Source organism: Periplaneta americana, chromosome 16, assembly GCF_040183065.1.
Source record: "Periplaneta americana isolate PAMFEO1 chromosome 16, P.americana_PAMFEO1_priV1, whole genome shotgun sequence".
NCBI classification, from domain to species: domain Eukaryota; kingdom Metazoa; phylum Arthropoda; class Insecta; order Blattodea; family Blattidae; genus Periplaneta; species Periplaneta americana.
In genome coordinates, this window is record NC_091132.1 from 6588488 (window position 1) to 6612649 (window position 24162).

General features: G+C 35.2%; 1 protein-coding gene and 1 non-coding gene across 3 annotated transcripts in view; both read left to right on the forward strand.

Moving 5' to 3' along the window:
• The window catches only part of LOC138716254 (uncharacterized), a 619716-nt gene that overhangs the window by 257028 nt on the left and 338526 nt on the right, over positions 1-24162 (forward strand). The gene's annotated exons all lie outside the window — the stretch shown is intronic.
• TRNAN-AUU (transfer RNA asparagine (anticodon AUU)) lies at positions 5099-5171 on the forward strand. Its single transcript has one exon. It is a non-coding gene; the product is annotated as a tRNA-Asn (tRNA).

Consider the following 24162-nt stretch of genomic DNA (forward strand, 5'->3'; position numbering starts at 1 on the left):
CTACATTTTCTAAATTAAATTAATTCTTAATTAAAAGGAAAATCCTACCCTTACCAGATCAATATACAAGATTTGTCCAGTAATAATCTAGGGATCGTCTACTGCTGGTGCGACAATTCAAGTTAATAAAATTACGATTCTTCTTAATAATCAAAATATAATTTGGTTAATTGGGTAAAATTGCATGCTGCGGAAGTTAGATTTGTATAACAGTATAATAAATAGGATTGTAATGGATATTACTTACTTACTTACTTACAAATGGCTTTTAAGGAACCCGAAGGTTCATTGCCGCCCTCACATAAGTCCGCCATTGGTCCCTATCCTGAGCAAGATTAATCCAATCTCTATCATCATATCCCACCTCCCTCAAATCCATTTTAATATTATCTTCCCATCTAAGTCTCGGCCTCCCTAAGGGTCTTTTTCCTTCCGGCCTCCCAACTAACACTCTATATGCATTTCTGGATTCGCCCATACGTGCTACATGCCCTGCCCATCTCAAACGTCTGGATTTAATGTCCCTAATTATGTCAGGTGAAGAATAAAATGCGTGCAGTTCTGTGTTGTGTAACTTTCTCCATTCTCCTGTAACTTCATCCCTTTTAGCCTTTATTGAATACATTGCTTTAAATTTATTTCACTTATATTTACGCAATCATAGGATCCTATGAATATCCTGACACTTTTCTCTCATGACTTCATTTTGTATTAAAAAAGAAAAGAAAAACCGTCGTATGGATACTATTTCATTAAAGAGGCATTTATTATTATTGTGATAAATTTGCTGCAGTATAAAACTTCTGGAGACAAAAATTTGAAGTCTTGAATATCTTTATGAATGGTTTTTCAAAATTACGAAATTCTTAACCATTGCTGAAATAGAGCGAAAGGAGTGTCAATTTTTTCATACAATTGTGCAACGGTGTAGGTATGCGGGAGCTAAAAATGTGTTGTAAATTCCATAGTTGCTTCGTACAGAATTTTTTTCTTTCGATTTTTTAACCAGAAAATTAAATTTTTCTTACGCATTTATCAGAATAATTGTTAAAAATCACGACAGTCTTGTAAATTCTTTGAGGCTATACATTGGGATGCATAATTAAACTACAAAGAATCAAGTTTGTAAAGTCGTATGGTTTGTAACAAAGTCTGTACAAAGCAATTAACAACACATTTTTAGCTTCATAACACTAGTCAATTAAAGAAATGATACTTATGAATAGTTCATTATCTATTTGTAATATTCTTTCACCCTTAAAACTAAATAAAATATGTATTTTACTAACGGCTTCAAATTATTGTATCTTTGAAAATATTGAGATTAGGACACATGTTTATTATGACATTTTTGCTTTCCGTGAATCACCCGGTATAACCCTAACTGTGCAGAATATGAACGTTACGTATAACACAGCATGATAATTGCTGCAGTATAATTAATAATAAAAGACACAACTTCATTTGAACAATTATCCGACATTACTAAAAATGTCCCAGCACTGACGATGAACATATATTTAATTTAATCGTTAAATAGAACAATCTTGGACAGTTTAACAATAATAGACACTTGTAAAGTTTGAAGTGTCCGAATACGTGTCACATTCATTTTATACTGAAACGTGTTTTAAAATGAAAGTTCATGATATTTTTTTTCGCTTTCTTTAAGGGGTTAGCAATGGTGGATCAGTAATGTTTAGGTGAGGGGTTTGGACTTTTTTCATTGCTGGTTGTCACAATCAAAAAATTAAGACACAACGTTTCGAAGGGTGGTTCTCCCTTCGTCTTCAGGTGGAAGGAAGGAGAGAAAGGAAAAACCTACTGTTGGGATCGTTACGTACAGCTATTCTGTATGACTGATGACTGATAGGTACAGCTTACAACAGTAAAATTTTTGAAAATATTCAACATTTTTTACCTCCATTACTGTATTTTGTACAATAATGAAAATTAGTATGTGTAAAACACTGTCCTTCTGCTATGCTTACTTACTTACAAATGGCTTTTAAGGAACCCGAAGGTTCATTGCCGCCCTCACATAAGCCCGCCAGCGGTCCCTATCCTGTGCAAGATTAATCCAGTCTCTATCATCATACCCCACCTCCCTCAAATCCATTTTAATATTATCCTCCCATCTACGTCTCGGCCTCCCTAAAGGTCTTTTTCCCTCCGGTCTCCCAACTAACACTCTATATGCATTTCTGGATTCGCCCATACGTGCTACATGCCCTGCCCATCTCAAACGTCTGGATTTAATGTTCCTAATTATGTCAGGTGAAGAATACAATGCGTGCAGTTCTGTGTTGTGGAACTTTCTCCATTCTCCTGTAACTTCATCCCGCTTAACCCCACATATTTTCATTAGCACCTTATTCTCAAACACCCTGAACCTATGTTCCTCTCTCAGAGTGAGAGTCCAAGTTTCACAACCATACAGAAGAACCGGTAATATAACTGTTTTATAAATTCTAACTTTCAGATTTTTGGACAGCAGACTGGATGATAAGAGCTTCTCAACCGAATAATAACACGCATTTCCCATATTTATTCTGTGTTTAATTTCCTCCCGAGTATCATTTATATTTGTTACTGTTGCTCCAAGATATTTGAATTTTTCCACCTCTTCGAAGGATAAATCTCCAATTTTTATATTTCCATTTCGTACAATATTCTGGTCACGAGACATAATCATATACTTTGTCTTTTCGGGATTTACTTCCAAACCGATCGCTCTACTTGCTTCAAGTAAAATTTCCGTGTTTTCCCTAATCGTTTGTGTATTTTCTCCTAACATATTCACGTCATCCGCATAGACAAGAAGCTGATGTAACCCGTTCAATTCCAAACCCTGCCTATTATCCTGAACTTTCCTAATGGCATATTCTAGAGCGAAGTTAAAAAGTAAAGGTGATAGTGCATCTCCCTGCTTTAGCCCGCAGTGAATTGGAAAAGCATCAGATAGAAACTGACCTATACGGACTCTGCTGTATGTTTCACTGAGACACATTTTAGTTAATCGAACTAGTTTCTTGGGAATACCAAATTCAATAAGAATATCATATAATAGTTCCCTCTTAACCGAGTCATAAGCCTTTTTGAAATCTATGAATAACTGATGTACTGTACCCTTATACTCCCATTTTTTCTCCATTATCTGTCGAATACAAAAAATCTGATCAATAGTCGATCTGTTACGCCGAAAACCGCACTGATGATCCCCAATAATTTCATCTACGTACGGAGTTAATCTTCTCAAAAGAATATTGGACAAAATTTTGTACGACGTCAACAAAAGTGATATTCCTCGAAAGTTACCACAGTTGGTTTTGTCCCCCTTTTTAAAAATAGGTACAATTATGGACTCCTTCCATTGTTCTGGTACAATTTCCTTTTCCCAAATAGCAAGTACAAGTTTATAAATTTCGCTATATAATGCACTCCCACCCTCTTGTATTAATTCTGCTGGAATTTGATCGATACCTGGAGACTTGTACTTTTTCAGATTTTCTATCGCAATTTCGACTTCTGAAAGCGTGGGTTCGGGTATAAATGGCTCAGCAGTTTGTATTTCAATTCCGTCCCGATCATTTCTATTTGGCCTATGTACATTTAGTAGTTGCGCAAAATAGTTTTTCCATCTGTTTAGGATTGATGGAGAGTCTGCAAGCAAGTCACCATTCTCATCCTTGATCACGTTTACCCTTGGCTGATATCCGTTCTTAAATTCCTTTATACCCTTATATAAATCTCGAATGTTTTTATTCTTACTATTTGTTTCTACCTCATTCAGTTTTTCCTTCAAGTAACCTCTCTTTTTATTCCTAAGTGTACGACTTGCTTCCCGTCTTTCATTGAAATAATTATCTCTCTTCTCCTCGACTGGATCCTGTAAGAATTTCAATTTTGCCTGTTTCCTTCTTTCTACTACCATGCAACAATCTTCATCAAACCACGGTTTCTTTTTCTTAGTTTCATAATAACCTATGCTCTGCTCAGCTGCAATTTTGATATTATCTCTGATATTTTCGCACACGCTATTAACATCTAATTCTTTCTCAACTTCGTCGGAACTTTCTAAAGTGGCAAACCTATTGGAAATTTCGACCTGATAATTTTGCTTAGCTTCCTCGTCCTTTAATTTCAAAATATTGAATTTAGTAATATTAACTTGTTGCTCTACTCGCTTGGCTACTGATAATCTTTCTCTTAATTCTCCAATCACCAAATAATGGTCAGAATTACAGTCTGCACCCCTGAAAGTTCGAATATCTACTATACTAGTATGTCTCCGTTTATCTATCAAGATGTGATCTATCTTGTCCTTCTGCTATATGAAAAAAAAATATTTTTACGATTGAAAAAAATTATTTATTTATTTATTTATTTATTTTTTCAAAATTCAGTTCACTGTGCAGTGATGCGTTTCCCACATAGTAGCCGTAACTAAAAAACTATGCAACATTCTGTGATTAAATTTTTTGTGTGTATTTATGCATGTCATATCTACAATATGATGCAAGATCACTTCTCTACCTTTGATAGATTGTCTGATAAAAATTAATTCATTTTAAAAATGGTCATATATCAGTATTTTCTTCTAACACAAAATAAAAAAAATATTCTGCAAATCAAGCTTTCAGGTATAACTCCCTGTAAAGTTGAACTTAAATTGTGGTTTTCTGTTAACGAACAGTGACGTGTATTATGCAAATCAAGCTTTCAGGTTTAACTCCATGTAAAGTTGAACTTAAATTGTGGTTTTCTGTTAACGAACAGTGACGTGTATTATGCAAATCAAGCTTTCAGGTATAACTCCCTGTAAAGTTGAACTTAAATTGTGGTTTTCTGTTAACGAACAGTGACGTGTATTATGCAAATCAAGCTTTCAGGTTTAACTCCATGTAAAGTTGAACTTAAATTGTGGTTTTCTGTTAACGAACAGTGACGTGTATTATGCAAATCAAGCTTTCAGGTTTAACTCCCTGTTAAGTCACACAGAGTTAGTGTGCACTCAACGTAGGTTGCTTGACGGTTGTCAGCCCACTTTGAGGTCTGTGGATATAGAGGGAAAAATTGGATCTGTGTCTGGTAGAGTTCCCGGGTAGCTCAGTTGGTAGAGCGTTGGTACATTAAACCAAAGGTCCCGGGTTCGATACCTGGCGCCGGAACAATTTTTCCATCGAAATTATTAAAAAAAATATATATTGTTTATTAAGGAATGTAGTTGAAAGAGCATGATATTGTAAACATGAGTTTCAGCAATAAAATAAAAGAGAGAGAAGATGAAAAAGTTAACAAGTTTATGAGTTATGAGGGAAACGCTTCATCATTGCACAGTAAACTGCCACCATTTTGAATTTTGAAAAAAAAGTTTAAATCGTAAAAATATTTTTTTTTTATATAGCTGATGGGCAGTGTTTTACACGTACCAATTTTCATTATTGTACAAGATACAGTAATGGATGAAAAAATGTTGAATATTTCCAAAACTTTTTACTGCTGTAAGCTGTACCTAACCCCTTAATTAATGAGTTAAGCTACACAAATTTGTCTTTGAGATAAGTCAGAAAAATGTTGTGCATGAAATTCAAATATATTGGTATTACTGATCCTGGACAATTAATTTCACACACAGCTTTTCGTTCCGTGTGTTAGGCGTGGTGCCCGCGCATGTTCTTGAAGCAGGACACTATTTTAAAAATGACGACAGCTCCTCATATTAGTATGACAGACGTGGCTGATTAAGCGACATGGTCCCGCCTCAACAAGAACGCATTTCGCATGCTAAGTCCACGACACGCTCATTCAACAAACGCGTGGCTCGCCTGGATTGTGCGCGTCATTTACCTGGAGTGCGTTGTTTTCTAACCTCTCATCACTTCTGCGGAAGTGAGTGCTTACTAAGGGAGCCACACATGCTGCCCTTGGAAGTAATCGTGCGTTGTGGCACATACTTGTCAATAGGAATGATAGCATGCATTCCTTTGTCGAGATTATACAGGGTGTATCAGGTTGAAGCTTACAGGATTCCAAGTTAAGAAAAAAAACATTGGTTTTATGGCCCTTGCCTAACACAGTATAAGCTCTACGGTAGGCAAGCGTTTCTATGGCAACTACTCTTTTGATGGAAGAGTCCCATATGTCCAATGCTTTTTTGTTAACCTGGATTTCGCTATAGGATAACATAAGGAACATAAAAAAAAATAAAAACATGGGGTTAATTCGGGTATAAACCAATTTCAGTACATTCAGATAATAATAATAATAATAATAATAATAATAATAATAATAATAATAATAATAATAACAATAATGCCGGAATTTAATATACTGTAGTAAAGCTATGCTTCAGGAGAAAATCCAAAAACAATTAGGGAAAACACGGAAATTTTACTTGCAGCAAGTAAAGCGATAGGTTCGGAAGTAAACCCCGAAAAGACTAAGTATATGATTATGTCTCGTGACCAGAATATTCTACGAAATGGAAATATAAAAACTGGAGATTTATCTTTGGAAGAGGTGGAAAAATTCAAATATCTTGGAGCAACAGTAACAAATTTAAATGACAGTCGGGAGGAAATTAAATGCAGAATAAATATGGGAAATGCGTGTTATTATTCGGCTGAGAAGCTTTTGTCATCCAGTCTGCTGTCAAAAAATCTGAAAGTTAAAATTTATGAAGCAGTTGTATTACCGGTTGTTCTGTATGGTTGTGAAACTTGGACTGTCACTTTGAGAGAGGAACAGAGATTAAGAGTGTTTGAGAATAAGGTTGTTAGGAAAATATTTGGTGGTAAAAGGGATGAAGTTACAGGAGAATGAAGAAAGTTACACAACATAGAACTGCACGCATTGTATTGTTCACCTGATATAATTATAAACATTAAATCCAGACGTTTGAGATGGGCAGGGCATGTAGCACGTATGGGCGAATCCAGAAATGCAAATAGAGTAATAGTTGGGAGACCGGAGGGAAAAAGACCTTTGGGGAGGCGGAGACGTAGATGGGAGGATAATATTAAGATGGATTTGAGGGAGGTGGGATATGATGATAGAGAATGGATTAATCTTGCACAGGATAGGAACCAATGGCGGGCTTATGTGAGGGCGGCAATGAACCTACGGATTCCTTAAAAGCCATTTGTGAGTAAGTAAGTAAGTTGTATGTAAAGCTATGTATCTGTTGATAGATGATGGCACCCATTCGTAATTTTACGTAAGTATATGCAGCTTGTCTCCTACACGTCCTCAGAGCTTGTAAAGCTAATTTAGTTACACTCTGTATAATATCGCATTTGACGTGTAGTCCTGAACATAGCTTCCCTTTCATTGCCTTCCTTAAAATAGTAATGAAACAGACGTATAGTTTTGGAACTTTGGATATTTCTACAGTAACTTGACATGCAATCAAAGACCTGAATGTCTTGCTTCATACTTCGATATGGACAGTCGAGGACGATTTAAACTTTCTGAGAAGCTTCCTTGGCGCCGATCGCGGTGATTTCTGCTGCGTTGTCATCATTTGCATCCGGTCGGAAGCGCGCCTCGTCCCGCATGACTAACTACGTTCCTTGAATGAGCGCATTCTTCCGCCGTGACGTGATGGATGAAGTCGATACAGAGCGTGCGACGCTAACCCGCTGCATTGGTTTATGTAAATCACTCTCAATGCATTTATTATAAAGGGCTTTCATTTCAAAACTTCCCAGTCGAAATAATTATTTAAATTGAATTCAATTTAAACAAACAACACGTCAATTTAGATATTGAAAGGGAAGTCTGAAACCAGGCTTAATTGCATTCCTATATTTTTATACTTAAGTATGCAAGAGCATTCAATTGTTTATACACCTCATTTTTTTGTTTTCGCATCTTTTGTTTTCTATCGTCGCCTAGCAACCTGTATTTTTGCTATTATCAGTTGAGTGTAGGATGAAAACAAAGCTTATTTTGTGTAATTTCCTACATTTAATCAATAAAAATGATTCATGTTCTCTCTTGAAGGGTATACACCATTTTAATAGTACATTATGCAACGAGCCTATAATGATAGTAATTAAGAATCGAGTATGGATATTTATGAAACGAGTGCAAGCGAGTTTCATAATTTTCATACGAGCTTCTTAATTACCATTATAGGCGAGTTTCATACGACTTTTTATGCTCGACCATATTTCTAACTTGAAATTACCGGTATTCAGATGTATACATTTTATTTGTAACTGACAAGATCGGAAGTGACCTTGTTCTAGGTGAGATGTGCGCAGACGCGAAAGTATTGATTTTTTCCGAGGAACAATAATGTCATTGACCTTGACGTAGTCCCGTTAAACTTGATAATATTATAATATTATAACCTTGATTATTGAATTCGACATTGAAAAACGAGATGACAAATTGAATTTATTTGAATATTATTTACAATTAACGCTAATTATTATAGTAACAGAACATAATCTTCTGCGACAGTATTGGATTTCCAGCCTCCGTGACTTTTCGCTAATTCTCTTTCGATTGCATATCCGAGAATAATCGATACTTGCGGTTTTATAACGGTACAAAGCTGACCTGTCATTGGCTGAACAGTTGTAACCTGAGTCGTCATTGGCTGAAAGACCTGAACTTTAATGAGTAGGTGTACTTTAATGACATGCATTAAAAGGCTGCTACCAGGTGTATGATTACTACATTTCGGCATGGTCGAGCATAAAATAATTTAATACACAAACACAGCTATTATATGAAATGCTCAATAAGTTTTTGTAGCTTTATTCTCTTCAGCTCTAATCAACAATAACAACAACCCACGTTGCCAGGCGACGATAGAAAACAAAAGATGCGAAAAGAAATGAATGAGGTGTATAAACAATTGAATACTCTTTGATACTTCAGTATATATAGAGGTGTCATTTGAAATTTCAAAATGGAGTTGGCTCCGGGATGGGAGTGAAATCTAAATTGACGTGTGTCTTGTTTAAATTGAATTGAATTTAAATAATTAGTTGTTTAGATTGGGAAGTTTTGAAATGAAAGCCCTGTATTTCCTTTGACGAATCTTGGCTCAAGTCAACATCTCGGCTTTAGAGTTCTAACTTATTTTACGACGCACGATTACGTCTACATCTTTTCCGGCTATAATTAATAAAATATGAATAATTGTATTTCAGATTAATGGAGTGAATTTCAGATAGGATAAGATGTAATTCAGATTTTTCAATCGTAAAAAAAGTAGCATAGGCTACGTAATTCAGAAAATACCAACTGTAATTTCAGACAGCATCATCTGTAAAATTCATACCTATTACACTTTTTCACGTTGCCATTTATAATACAACGTGAACCATAATAAGTAATGTAATCCATTTCGGGGTGTTATTCTTCGAGATATTTCAAACAATAAAGTTTAATACAATTTTCCTCGTTTCTGCTTCCTTTTCGAGATAAAAATTGTTTTATATGAAAATTGAATTGAAACTTTAAATGAAAATTAAACATAACCGTAACACAAACACAGACGTTTGCGCCCAGGCTACCAAATGGGATCATTCACAACGATTCACGTAAGCATTGACATAAACATTACCGTAACACGTTAACATGAAAGTTTGCAAACTCCAAACTTTCATGCTTATGCTTACGTGATTTGCAAACAGAACACAATCGTGGAGCGCTGAAGTATACGACAGAATATGAGGAAATGGCGTCGTTGTTATGTTTCCATGGTTACAAAGTATGTTTGCTGTTATGTTTATGTTCCCATCGTGAATGATGGTATGACTTCTTGATATTACTGTAACGTTAAGTTAACGCTTACGTTATGTTTAATTTTCATTGTGAATGAGCCTTTAATTGTTTCCTTTATATGCTTAATGCTAAGTTAATGATATCATTACTAATTTATATTCCTAAACCTGTTGTACATAATATAAGGTAATTCGGGGGAAGATGCCAGTTGGGGGAAGACGCAACTTTGTTTGCAGTTCTTTTATGTGTCACCAATTGACAGCGTGGATCCTCTAGTTTGAAGAGCGTTGACGGGGTGGACAGGTAGCGTGTGCATTTGTCTTACTTTATCGTCTTTCATCGCCGTTATTTGGAATCTTGTGAGCATATAGTCTGGTTAGTACACACTTTATAATATTTCGTTGCTTATAGTTAAGGTTCATAGACCGATGTTTTATTTTAAACGGAATATCTGCTATATACGTTAGTTGTGCATTCTGTTACGCACACTAGGCATGCAGCTACGGCAGCAACCTTGCGGCAGTAGGCAAGTAGGTGTGAGTGGCAACATGGTTAAGAATTACATTATTTAACCCATAAATTATGTTGTGGGTAGGTTATTATTTGATAATATTTTACATTATATTATTTTACATATTCTCTGATACTTTACAAAAGGTATCAATGATTAAAAATGTAATTCAAATTTCATTTCTATGCAGACGATGACTTGAGACTGCAAAATAAAAACAGATCGGACATCTTAGTCAAAACAAAATTTAATTCGAGCTGCTGAAGATGTAAAGTATGGACAAAAATCGTCATGGGCTGCAGCGAGGATGCGTGGCGTTCCATACAGAACTCTGAAATGACGAATGGAATCTTCAAACTTTACTAAAGGTTCACCAGGTCCTTCCATTAGCAGAGCATGTGGCAGTAGACCTACATCAATAGTTGCTTCCATCAGAACGGATAACAGGATTTCAACTCTGGAAACAATCAGTCCTATTCCTCAAGTAAGGAAATCTAAACTCTTTGGGCGTAAAAAACAAACAGTGGATATCTCAACTACACCACAGACAAGAGAAACTATACTGGAAAAGGCCAGAAAAATAGAAACCTTCCCAACCAAGAAAGAAAAAGAGATTTGTAAGTTCATCTTCTTCTTCTTCTTCTTCTTCGGTGACGAAATTAGTCACGATGACAGTGGTAATAGTTTTGATGCATGCAAGAAATGGTTGCACGAAGATTGCAGTGTTGATAATTCGCAGTATACGAAATGTGGTGCAGGTTCGTGCTAACATTCAGAATTGTGTCCTAATTAATCAATTTTTGCAACATAATCATGAAACAAATTTATAATTAATTTCATAGATGTTTCTCTGTTGTTGTAATCAAATACACATAAAATATTCCAATGTTTATTTTATGTATGCCATTTACTGTGTTGTTGCATCTTAACCCATACCAAATGTAGGAAACAGAAAACGGATGTAGGTAAATTCTCATTTTTAAATAGAACTATAAATGATTGGAATGACCTACCTGCAGCGGTCTTTGAGGGCTGTCCTTCCTTAAGGAGATTCAAGAATAATTTAAAGAGTTGTGTATAAAGTGAAAATTAAAATTAAGGTGACATTCAACATTTAATTTTTTAAGGTGACATGTATTTATCTAGCCTGACGAGTTTACTTCCTTGGTTTGAATTGTAAATTATTTAAAAATAGCTTGTAAGGGGGCCTTAGACTAGAAATGTTTAGTTTAAATGTAGTTCTGTTTATAAATATGCATAAGGATGTAATTATTTGACTTATTTGAACTGTTGTATCAGTGAAGCGAGGTGAGTCAGTGAAGTTATGGTTTTACAGTGCAGTGAACAGTTCCGATCAGTGATAATTTATAGCGTCAATGAAATGTGTTCTATAGTGTCAGTGAAATGTGTGCTAAAGTGTCAGTGAAATGCGTCATAGTGCCACTACAGTGAGTGAGATGAGAGTAAAGTGAAAGACTATTGAAACTTATGTAGGACCTATACATAATTATGTAGGTTGTGTTGTAAAATTAGGTGTTTTATTTTATGTTTTATTATTATTGTGTTAAATTGTATTGTGTATTCTTATTGTATTGTGTATAAAATTGTATATGTGTTGTAAATTGTATTATGTATTGTAAATTTTATTGTGTATTGCTTATCATTTTAACTGTGTATTGTTAATATTGTATATACCACTGCCACCGGTGCTTGCCCACTTGCAGTGTAAATAAATACATACATACAAGTGGCATAAGGGTGTAATTATTTGACTCATTTGAACTGTTGTATCAGTGAAGCGAGGTGAGTCAGTGGAGTTATGGTTTTACAGTGCAGTGAACAGTTCCGATCAGTGATAATTTATAGCGTCAATGAAATGTGTCCTAAAGTGTCAGTGAAATGCGTCATAGTGCCACTACAGTGAGTGAGATGAGAGTAAAGTGAAAGACTATTGAACCTTATGTAGGGCCTATACATAATTATGTAGTTTGTAATGTAAAATTAGGTATTTTATTTATGTTTTATTATTATTGTGTTAAATTATATTCTGTATTCTTATTGTATTGTGTATAAAATTGTATTGTGTATTGTAAATTTATTGTGTATTGCTTATCATTTTATTGTGTATTGTTTATATTGTGTATACCACTGCCACCGGGTGCTTGCCCACTTGCAGTGTAAATAAATACATACAATCTTCCCCGTATATATGGGGGAAGATGCCACTCTAACACGAGTTCTTTTAACATGAAAAATTGTTAACAATATACGCACTTTGAAAGGAACCAATCATTATACAGAGCCAATTATAATTGAAAAAATACGATAAATTGGTTTGTATTGGCTTATCACTTCAGGTTTGAGTTGTATAGCCAAGAAACGCCTTAGTTGTGGCGTCTTTCCCCGAATTACCTTATTTAATTTGTATTTTTTGTATGGCAAATTCTCTGACAAATTAAAAATTACTACCACAAAGCCTATTTTAAAATGGAGTTATGTTCTGAGTTCTGTATTCCTATCACAAGCCACAAAGTCATTAGTAGCCTACAGAAGCGACTTCATGTATTAAGCGTTGTGAATCAGGTTTGGCCAGCCCTACTTACGTCACTTATCATGTGTCCCATGGCGGTTGGAATACAAATGAACATTTCAGGGTATTAATCCGCTTTCGAAATAAAAAAGAAAATGAGAAATTATCTATCGCATTAAATCGTGGAGTTATCTGGACTCGATGGGCGGGACACTCGAGCGTAAGCTTAACAATGCTGCTCGCCTGTGCAGGAGCTGATTATGTAATGACGAAAATAATAGCGATGATTAATGCTGCACAGGTGTGTGGGATATTAACATAATATTTGAAGCCTGATCTTTATTTTAAATTGTAATCCCAGTCGCTTTGCATTCGCTTCCATGCTGTATCATTATCAATCCAGACTCTCCGTACCAAATTATTTGCTCTTTTAGCCTTGCAAAATATGCTTACTTATCTCTATTGCCGTGTTCATTTAATACGCTGTGAAGTGTATACATAAAAAAACATGTATCGTGTGTTTTCTGAGAATAAGACATAGGGTATTTCTTGTGACCAGAACATAGTGCGAAATGGAAATATAAAAACTGGAAATTTATCCTTTGGAAAAGTGGAAAAGTTCAAATAACAACAGTAACAAATATAAATGGCACTCGAAAGGAAATTTAACGCAGAATGAATATGGGAAATGCCTGCTGTTATTCGGTTGAGAAACTTTTGTCATCCAGTCTGCTGTCAAAAAATCTTAAAGTTAGAATTTATAAAACAGTTATATTACCGGTTGTTCTGTATGGTTGTGAAACTCTCACTTTGAGAGAGGAACAGAGATTAAGGATGTTAGAGAATAAGGTGCTTAAGAAAATATTTGGGGCTAAGAGGGATGAAATTACAGGAGAATGGAGAAAGTTACACAACACAGAACTGCACGCATAGTATTCTTCACCTGACATAATTAGGAACATTAAATCCAGACTTTTGAGATGGGCAGGACATGTAGCACGTATGGGTGAAGTCAGAAATGCATTAGAGTGTTAGTTGGAGGCCGGAGGGAAAAAGACCTTTGGGGAGGCCGGGACGTAGATGGGAGGATAATATTAAAATGGATTTGAGGGAAGTGGGATATGATGGTAGAGAATGGATTAATCTTCCTCAGGATAGAGACCGATGGCGGGCTTGTGTGAGGACGGCAATGAACCTCCGGGTTCTCTAAAAGCCGTATGTGAGTAAGTAAGGCATCACAAAAGATTCAGGCTATTTTTGCTTTATTATTAAAAAGAAAGTCACTCGAAATTTAGTTTGAATATTACATTCAAAATTTTGCATTGACGTAGGGTTTGAATGTTATATTTTAACCACATTTGTTTATATAAAATTCCCCTACCTAATGAAAAGAAAGCCGTAAATCCAGCTAATTCCAATCACTGCCATGCTTACCTTGAGTCATGCAAGGAACTTCGCTTTTTTCGAATCATATTCTATGATTATTATTAATTCACGCACATTTTCATGTGTTTGGCACTTTAAATTAAAATTTCATGAAAAGAATCGAAATTACTCTTGAAAAATATTAATTTCATGTAAATTCGCGCTGAAAACTTAAATTATTTTGATCTAGAAGGGTTTTAAACATAACATTTGTATTTGCATCAGTTGAAAAACCTTATTTCGCGAATCCATGGTTTGCGAAAACTACCGTACTCGTAGGTATGTATGTCTACTTATAATTGAAGGGTTCAGTGCCATAGTGGGTCAAGCGCCACGTATTAAAAACGAAGAAAACAAGGGCTAAAATTAAGTGATTATCATAATTTAATGAAAACATATGGCAAGTAATATAAAGTGTGGACATTAAAACTACATGATATGTCAATCTTCATTAAACTGTGGTATTCCGTTAACTTTAAACCTTGCTTTCTCCGTTTTTAGTAAATGGCGCATGACCCACTATGGTTCTGAACCCTTCAATTAAGTGTTTCAATAATATCTTATTAGAAGAATCTCCTGTAGCAGCAAGTCTCCTGGTTGGACATATCGTGTTACATTGAAGATGACATAACGACCTAAAGAAAGATGTAGTGGAAGACCTTTGTAAAGACAGAAAGAACAAATGAACCTGAGACGGAAACCCCTGCTTATCCGTGATGTTTACGTAGATAATGATGATGTGTTTCTTTCTTCGTGCACATGCAAGACACTTCATAATGAGGTAACTATGGATACGTACGTAATACTTGAGTGATTTGACCTTAAAATGATTATCGCCAGCGTCGTGAGTACAGGAGGTTTCTGAACACGATATCCTAACCTTCAAGACACAATGGAGATGTCACCGATTGAAGGAGGTGCAGCATATTTCAAACAAGGCAATTAATTTTCGGTTAAACACGCAAAATTACGTACAATTATTATAGAAAATGTGCTCATATTCTTTGGAACGTACTCTAACTCAAAGGAACCTCTGACAAAATTATGTGTATGTGGGTTCGAGTCCCGTCTTGGTTGATTTTCTGGTTGTGGGCTTTTTTCAGAGATTTCCCTCTATAGAAGGCAAATACCAAGTAATTCATGACGAATGATCGGTTCATATCCACAAATACCAACATATGTTTTACTTTATGCAAACATTATTACAGACTATTTTGCAGAAAAAATCATCAATATCTGCAATAGTTTTCGAGTAATGATTTTTGGCGAGACGTTGCAACCTGGGTTTAACCTGACAGTCTGGAGTTTATAGCTTATTTCTCGCAAATTATATTTTCAAGATACGTTTTCCTGATAACTGAAAAACTATCTAATATACATTTATGAGATTTTTCGGTGTTCTAGCTACAATATCATGCAAAATCACTTCTGTCTCTTGAATATTCCCTCTGATAATAATAATGTTTTATTTAACGACGCTCGCAACTGCAGAGGTTATATCAGCGTCGCCGGATGTGCCGGAATTTTGTCCCGCAGGAGTTCTTTTACATGCCAGTAAATCTACTGACATGAGCCTGTCGCATTTAAGCACACTTAAATGCCATCGGCCTAGCCCGGGATCGAACCCGCAACCTTGGGCCAGCGCTATACCAACTCGCCAACCAGGATTTTTTTTTATTTTATTGGGTTATTTTACGACGCTGTATCAACATTAGGTTTTTAGCGTCTGAATGATATGAAGGTGATAATGCCGGTGAAATGAGTCCGGGGTCCAGGACCGAAAGTTACCCAGCATTTGCTCGTATTGGGTTGAGGGAAAACCCCGGAAAAAACCTCAACCAGGTAACTTGCCCCGATCGGGATTCGAACCCGGGCCACCTGGTTTCGCAGCCAGACGCGCTGACCGTTACTCCACAGGTGTGGACGCCAACCAGGATTCCCTCTGATAAAAAATAAAAACACTTACCATAATTGTTAAAAATGAATGTAATATTTTTAAAACTAAGTTAAACATATTATTTACTAAGAAATGGAGTTGGAAGAACATGGTATTGTGAACATGATGTCCAGCAATAAGATAAGAAAACTACGACAAAAAAAAATTAATTCGATGGTGTTTGGGTAAAGGAATATTTTATTAAAATGAATTTTGATTTAAATGAAAATTAAACATCAGATCCTTGTTACAAATAATTTTCTACACAAATAAAACACATCAAATGCTAGTATTCTGTTGTTTTTTGCACACCCGCTTGTAGAATTTAACTTGTGTATTCCCCTGGGAAACAAAATTTAATTTGCACAAAAAATTGCTTAACCCCTTTACCCGAATACCTCGAATTATTAGCCCTGCACGGTAAACGGCCTCCATTTTTAGTTTTGAGAAAAAAGTATAAATAAATTATTTTGTACTATAAAAATAGATTTGTTAAATAAAACAAATATCGTGTTTTATACATACAAATTTTCCAAACATTAAAGTAAGATAAAATAAAATAGGATATTTTCAAAATGTTACTGTTGGTGAATACTCGGCCTCATCTCATAATCACCAGAAATATCGGTACTTTTTTAATTTGCTATTTTACGACGAATCATCAACTGCCATAGTTATCTAGCGGCTGAGTGAATTGAAGGTAATAATGTCGGCTAAATAAGTCCAGGGTCCAGCGCCGAATGTTACCCAGTATTTGCTCTTAATGATTTGAGGTAAAACTCGGGAAAAAACCTCAACCAAGTAACTTGTCTCAACCAGGATTTGAACCCGGGCCCGCTCGTTTCACGGTCAGTCATGCTAACCGTTACTTCACAGCTGTGGATACTATCGGTATTAAATAAGCTAGTAGTTGGTACAGCATTATTAAATAACCGACTAAAACATTACTCTTGCTATTATCAGTAAGTTTTATCACAGTCTAGTATATACAGTCGCGAAGCTCAATATGTAGGGAATATGCATCCGTTGACAATTGAGGCGACAGTAGCGATCCTGGTGGCTAGCTACTAGCAAGTTCATCACAGACCCCTTCTCTAGAAGACGACAAAATACAGGGTGATTCACGAGGATTTACTGCCCCTTACGAAGCTAATTTCTGAAGACATTCTGAGCAGAAAATGTCATATAAACATTTGTCCTAATCTCAATACTTTCAGAATTACACTAATTTGAAGTTGTTTGTAAAATACCATTATTCTTGTGTTTTAAGGGTAAAAGAATATTACAGATAAAGAATGAACTATTCAGGAGTATCATTTCTTTAATTAGCTAGTATTCTGAAGCTGGAAATGTGTTGTGAATTCCACAGTTGCTTCCTACTGATTTTTTATTTTTTCAATTTTTAACTACAAAATCACATTTACTTACGCACTTATCACAAAAATTGTTACAAATCACGCCACTCTTGTAAATTCTTTAAGATTGTACATTACTTACTTACAAATGGCTTTTAAGGAACCCGAAGGTTCATTGCCGCCCTCACATAAGCCCGCCATCGGTCCCTATCCTGTGCAAGATTAATCCAGTCTCTACCATCATATCCTACCTCCCTCAAATCCATTTTAATATTATCTTCCCATCTACGTCTCGGCCTCCCCAAAGGTCTTTTGCCCTCCGGCCTCCCAACTAACACTCTATATGCATTTCTGGATTCGCCCATACGTGCTACATAGATTGTACATTAGGATGCATAATTAAGCTGTAAAGAATCAAGTTCTTAAAGTCGTATGATTTGTAACAATTTTTATGATAATTGCGTAAGAATGATGTCATTTATAGTTAAAAAATTGAAAAATAAAATCAGTACAAAGCAATTAACATTTTTAGCTTCAGAACACTAGCCAATTAAAGAAATGATACTTCTGAATGGTTCATTCTCTATTTGTAATGTTCTTTGACCCTTAAAAGTAAAGAAAAAAGATATTTTACTAACAATTTCAAATTAGTGTAACTATGAAGATATTGAGATTAGGACAAATGTTTATATGACATTTTTTGCTCAGAATGCCTTCGGAAATAAACTCCGTAAATCCTTGTGAATAACCCTGTATGTTATACTTTGGTTGTCATGTTCTTTTGGAAGAATTAGCTATGGGTGATTGTTAAGTTGAGTATATGTTTGGCATGGAGAGAGAAATTCTAGTTAAGGGAAAGGACAATTTTACTGAAATGATTGCCATTACAACAATAATACTATACTTACTTACTTACTGAGTTTTAAGGAACCGGAGGTTCATTGCCGCCCTCACATAAGCCCGCCATTGGTCCCTATCCTGAGCAACATTAATCCATTCTCTATCATCATATCCCACTTCCCTCAAATCCATTTTTATATTATCTTCCCATCTAAGTCTCGACCTCACCAAAGGTCTTATTCTCTCCGGCCTCCCAGCTAACACTCTATATGCATTTCTGGATTCGCCCATACGTGCTACATGCCCTGCCCATCTCAGACGTCTGGATTTAATGTCCCTAATTATGTCAGGTGAAGAATACAATGCGTGCAGTTCTGTGTTGTGTAACTTTCTCCTGTAACTTCATCCCTCTTAGCCCCGAATATTTTCCTAAGCACCTTATTCTCAAATACCCTTAACCTATGTTTTTCTCTCAAAGTGAGAGTCCAAGTTTCACAACCATACAGAACAACTGGTAATATAACTGTTTTATAAATTCTAACTTTCAGATTTTTTGACAGCAGACTGGATGATAAAAGCTTCTCAACCGAATAATAACAGGCATTTCCCATATTTATTCTGCATTTAATTTCCTCCCGAGTGTCATTTATATTTGTTACTGTTGCTCCCAGGTATTTGAATTTTTCCACCTCTTCAAAGAATAAATTTCCAATTTTTATATTTCCATTTTGTACAATATTCTCGTCACTACAACTCTTATTATTATTATTATTATTATTATTATTAGTATTATATTAATGCTGATGATAGTGATGATGAAATGTGTTTACGTCATTACTTCACGGTCAGTAATTTGTCTCTCGTTGCACCAGGCTGTCTGCGGTAGAAGGCCTGTCTGTCCACAGTGACAAGGAAGTTAATTAATGCCGCTGCTGCGCTCATTCTGCTGCACATCGTCACTTCGCGTTACATAATGCATTCCACTGAATACTCCGAAGCTTGCTTGTAATTTCGCAGGCACAAGGATACAACTTACGTTCAGGAATGCCTACCGTAAGGTGAGCTTCATAATCAATTGTATTTATGTCGGTCTTCGGAGGGAAAATGTATTGAGCAATGAAAATCACGGAATCAGCAATCGATTCTCTACATTCCTATTAAAACTCGTCACTGCATTTCACAATGTTTCAACATTCCATCGTCCACGTGGTAAAGGTATTTTATGTGATATTAGAACTAGGCTATTTGGTAATTTCAATAATACTAAATAATATAAAATAATAAAGTGATACGAAAAGAAAAGAAAAGAAGTAAGTTCAGGGATTCCAACCTTGGGAGTTTTGCATACAGCAGATTAAGTTGACCGCCCACAGTGACACCAATGCCACATAGGTAGTCTATATTATAAAACAAATTACACTAGTCTGCGATGAAATTCCTGCCTCCAAAGTTTGAATGTTTTTAGGGCATTTTTAGCATGCTGAAATCAAATTCAAAGCCAAGAAGTTCCGATCACGTACCATTTTTTTGTTATTTCAATTTTCTTATAATATATTACGACAATTTATAGCGTAATTATTTAAACTGTAATACTTTAACATATGTAGCTTTAGTATGTTAGGACATGAACACCAAATGTATTCAATATATTTTTAAGCTGTTTATATTGAAAACCAAGGACACTGGATGTTTCTTAGCAGATAGGGGGTGCAAGGACATAAGGAAGTTAGGGTGAAATAACGTGCAGCCTTGTCATTATTTTTATTTGTGAAAGATAGAAATGTCAGCCACTCCTTGGTGAGAGACTGAACTCAACTCGTCTAGTTTCTCTCACATTTCATTAGTCTGCGTTTCAACTGGAAACGAAACGAAATCAGTTTGAAGCTTTATTGTGGAGTAGAATGTTGAAAGTTTTTAGTTCAGGAAGAAAGTATTTAATATGTTGCATCGAGGATGCCTAAATAATCCAGACCACTTTTGTTATGTAACTTATGTAGGATATACACATTGCCTAAGCAGAGGTGTATTATTACAGATTTTGTGAAAAAGTCATACCATGCCTATTTTGGAATCAAACTCGGAGACCAAAGTAAAGGTTGGGCACCGCATAAAGTATGTAGAGTGTGCACTGAAGAACTTTGTTATTTGATCAATTGAAGAAGACGTTGCTATCTTTTGGAGTGCCTATGGTTTGGAGAGAGCAGTCGAACCATAGTAATGACTGCTACTTCTGTTCGTGTGATGTGAAGGGGTACGATTCTAAACATAAAAATCAAATCGTGTATTCAGTTGTTCGGTCAGCCATTTTACTTGTGCTTAATGTACCAATCCCTGTGTGACCAAAAAATCTTAAACAAAAATCATTCTATTGGTACTGACAACGTGAAATAGGTTTTAAATACTTTTTCTCCAAAGATTATAATCTTGTATATTGCAGTAATGTGAAAGAATTTATGCTAAAACTTGGACTTCCAAACTATGATCTAAGTGAATGGAGACTGTTCATTAATGCTTCCAAGCGAAATTTAAAGGTTTTCCTCCTTCATAACGGAAACATTTTTGGTTCAGTGCCCGTTGCCTATTCAGTAATCCTCAAAAAATCATGCACAAATTTGCAACTGCTGTTATTGCGACTAGACTATAGGAACACAACTGGCAAGTTTGTTATGATTTCAAAGTTCTTACTATGTTGTTAGGTCAACAATCTGGTTTTACCAAATTTCCATGCATTCTTTGCCTGTGGGATAGTAGGGCACGAGTTGATCACTGGACTATGAAAGACTGGCCACCTCGACAAAATTTGGAAGTCGGTTGTAAGAATGTTGTGCCCCAAAGCCGTGTGAGTTCTTATAAAGTTGTGTTGCCATCTCTCCACATCAAGCTTTGCTTAATGAAACAGCTTATAAAAGCTTTAAATAAGGAAGGAGGCTGTTTTAAGTATATATGTGAAAAATTTCCACTACTATCTGAAGCAAATTGAAAGAAGATATATATTTCACAGTCCTGACATAAGAAAACAGCATTTAAAAACAATATGGATGAAAAGGAGAAAGCATCATGGATGTTGTTTTGTGAGGTTTTTTTAAAAATTTCTTGGCGACAAGGATCCTAATTACCGAAACATTGTGGCTAACATGCTTGAAGCATACAAGGAATTTGGTTGTAACATGAGTATCAAAATTTTCTGTTTTCTCAGCTAGATTATTACGCCGAAAATTTAGGATTTTTCAGCTAAGAGTAAGATGAACGATTTCGCAAGGACCTGCAGGAATTCGAAAGAAGGTACCAGGGACGCGGGAGCATTAGTATGCTTGGTGATTATTGTTGGATGTTAAAGCGTGAAATACCTGAAGAGAAACATAAAAGAAAGAGGAACAGGAGGACTTTCTCAACTAAGAAGCAAGTGGTGTAATTTTTTGTGTGATACATTGTGCTAATTTATACTTCCAATAGTGAAGTAAACAAGACAAAACCAAGCAAAAACACTCTAGCGACATGTATGAACAACCATACACATAATTTAAGCAAGTTGTGTCTTTTAAATATTGTTTTTGAATTTGAAATAAAAAAGTGAAATGAGAAAGTTTGTGATGAAATTCACGTAATTACAAAATACATTTAAAGTGATTTTGCAAACAAACTTGACGTGATAGAAGCAAACGGATTGAAAATTCGGATTCAGGACATCGACATTATATAAAATCACATTACTTAGTTTAGGCAACAAACACAAAGTTGAAATTCGCAGGCTAATGTTATCAATTGTGATGAATTTAATAAAAAAAATACATTACGAAATTTCTAAATTTCATACTCTCAAAGATCGATTAATTTTATTGCAATTTTGAAGTATTGCTTTTTGGTTTGGCTGGAGTAATCATGTTGCAGACTAACTTTCAACAGTCATATGAGAGACTAACTTTTAACAAGCATATACGACTCGCTTTCAGCAGTCATATGAGAAACTGATCTTAACAATCATATGAGAGGATAATTTCAACAGTCGTATTACAGATATACTTTTAACAATCGTATTAGAGATTAACTTTCAACACTCGAATGGCAGACTTACTTTTAACAATCGTGTTAGAGATTAACTTTCAACACTCGAATGGCAGACTTACTTTTAACAATCGTATTAGAGATTAACTTTCAACACTCGAATGGCAGACTTACTTTTAACAATCGTATTAGAGATTAACTTTCAACACTCGAATGGCAGACTTACTTTTAATAATCGTATTAGAGACTAACTTTCAACAATCTTTAAGAGAGACTAAATTTCAACAATCGCAAGTCGCTTGGTTTGAAGAGAATACTCAGACACGTATTATTCGTTCACAACATTTTTAGAGCACCGGCGTAGCTCAGCGTAGCACTTTACCTGCAGATCAAGGATTCCGCTGGGGCGTGGGTTCGAATTCCACTTTGGATGGTATTTTTTCTGATTGCCTTGAACAAGTTTTTATGACCTCCATTAATCTACAAAATTATGGAAAATAGTTATTCTCAATTATAATGTATAAACTCAATCTTACAATTTTTACATTAAATCCCTATTTAACCACTACGCAAATTTCAGGCACGCACTCCATTATTTTTCCTATTTAACTAAACAAATCAAATATTCTGTTTCCACTTATCTGTTTATCATACACTATTCACCCATACTAAGTAATTTGGCTAGGAAGTATCTGTATTTACTGGGATCTTCAGTTACCTTGGAAAGACTTATCTGAAACTGAAAACTTAATCAATGAAAGGCGAAACCGTCTGCATCCCAACAAAGTGGAAATGCTTATTTTAATGACAAACTTAGACTATCCTTGGAACAATGGTCACATGTTAATATATATATATATATATATATATATATATATATATATATATATATACACACATATATAATGATGGCTAATGTGGGGACTTTAAGGGCAGATCATGATACTGTGTGTTATTCGTATGTAATTCAAATTCAGTTCAGTTTATATTATTAAATTAATAGTTCAGTGTTTAGATATTAATTCAGCAATGTATTCAGTTTATAACCAATTAACAAAAAATTTATGTAATGTCTATCGATAGTTTTGATTATTTATTTATTTATTTATTTATTTATTTATTTATTTTATTTGTTTAATCTGACAGGATTAAGGTCATAAGGCCTTCTCTTCCGTCCTACCAGATAGCACACATAAATACAAAAAAGAAATACAGACGCTGATGAAAATAATACAAATTAAATTAAAGCCGTATTGGAGGGTCAACAGAGTCAAAAGAACACTATAGAGCTCTCATCGAGCTAATACAAGAAAAAAAAAAGAAAGAAAACAGAGATAGCAATGATGATATTGATAACTGATAATAATAATAATAATAATAATAATAATAATAATAATAATAATAATAATAATAATAATAATAATAATAATAATAATAATAAATGCATTACATATTAATTGTCGGCGGCCGGGTAGCTCAGTTGGTAGAGCAGCTGGCTACGGACTGGAAGGTCCGGGGTTCGATCCCAGGTGGCGACAGGATTTTTTCTCGTTGCCAAACTTTCAGAACGGCCCCGAGGTTCACTCAGCCTCCTATAAAAATTGAGTACCGGGTCTTTCCCGGGGGTAAAAGGCGGTCAGAGCGTGGTGCCGACCACACCACCTCATTCTAGTGCCGAGGTCATGGAAAGCATGGGGCTCTACCTCCATGCCCCCCAAGTGCCTTCATGGCATGTTACGGGGATACCTTTACCTTTTACCTTTACATATTAATTGTCAATTTTACAACAGCATAGTTACAATATTTACTATATGTC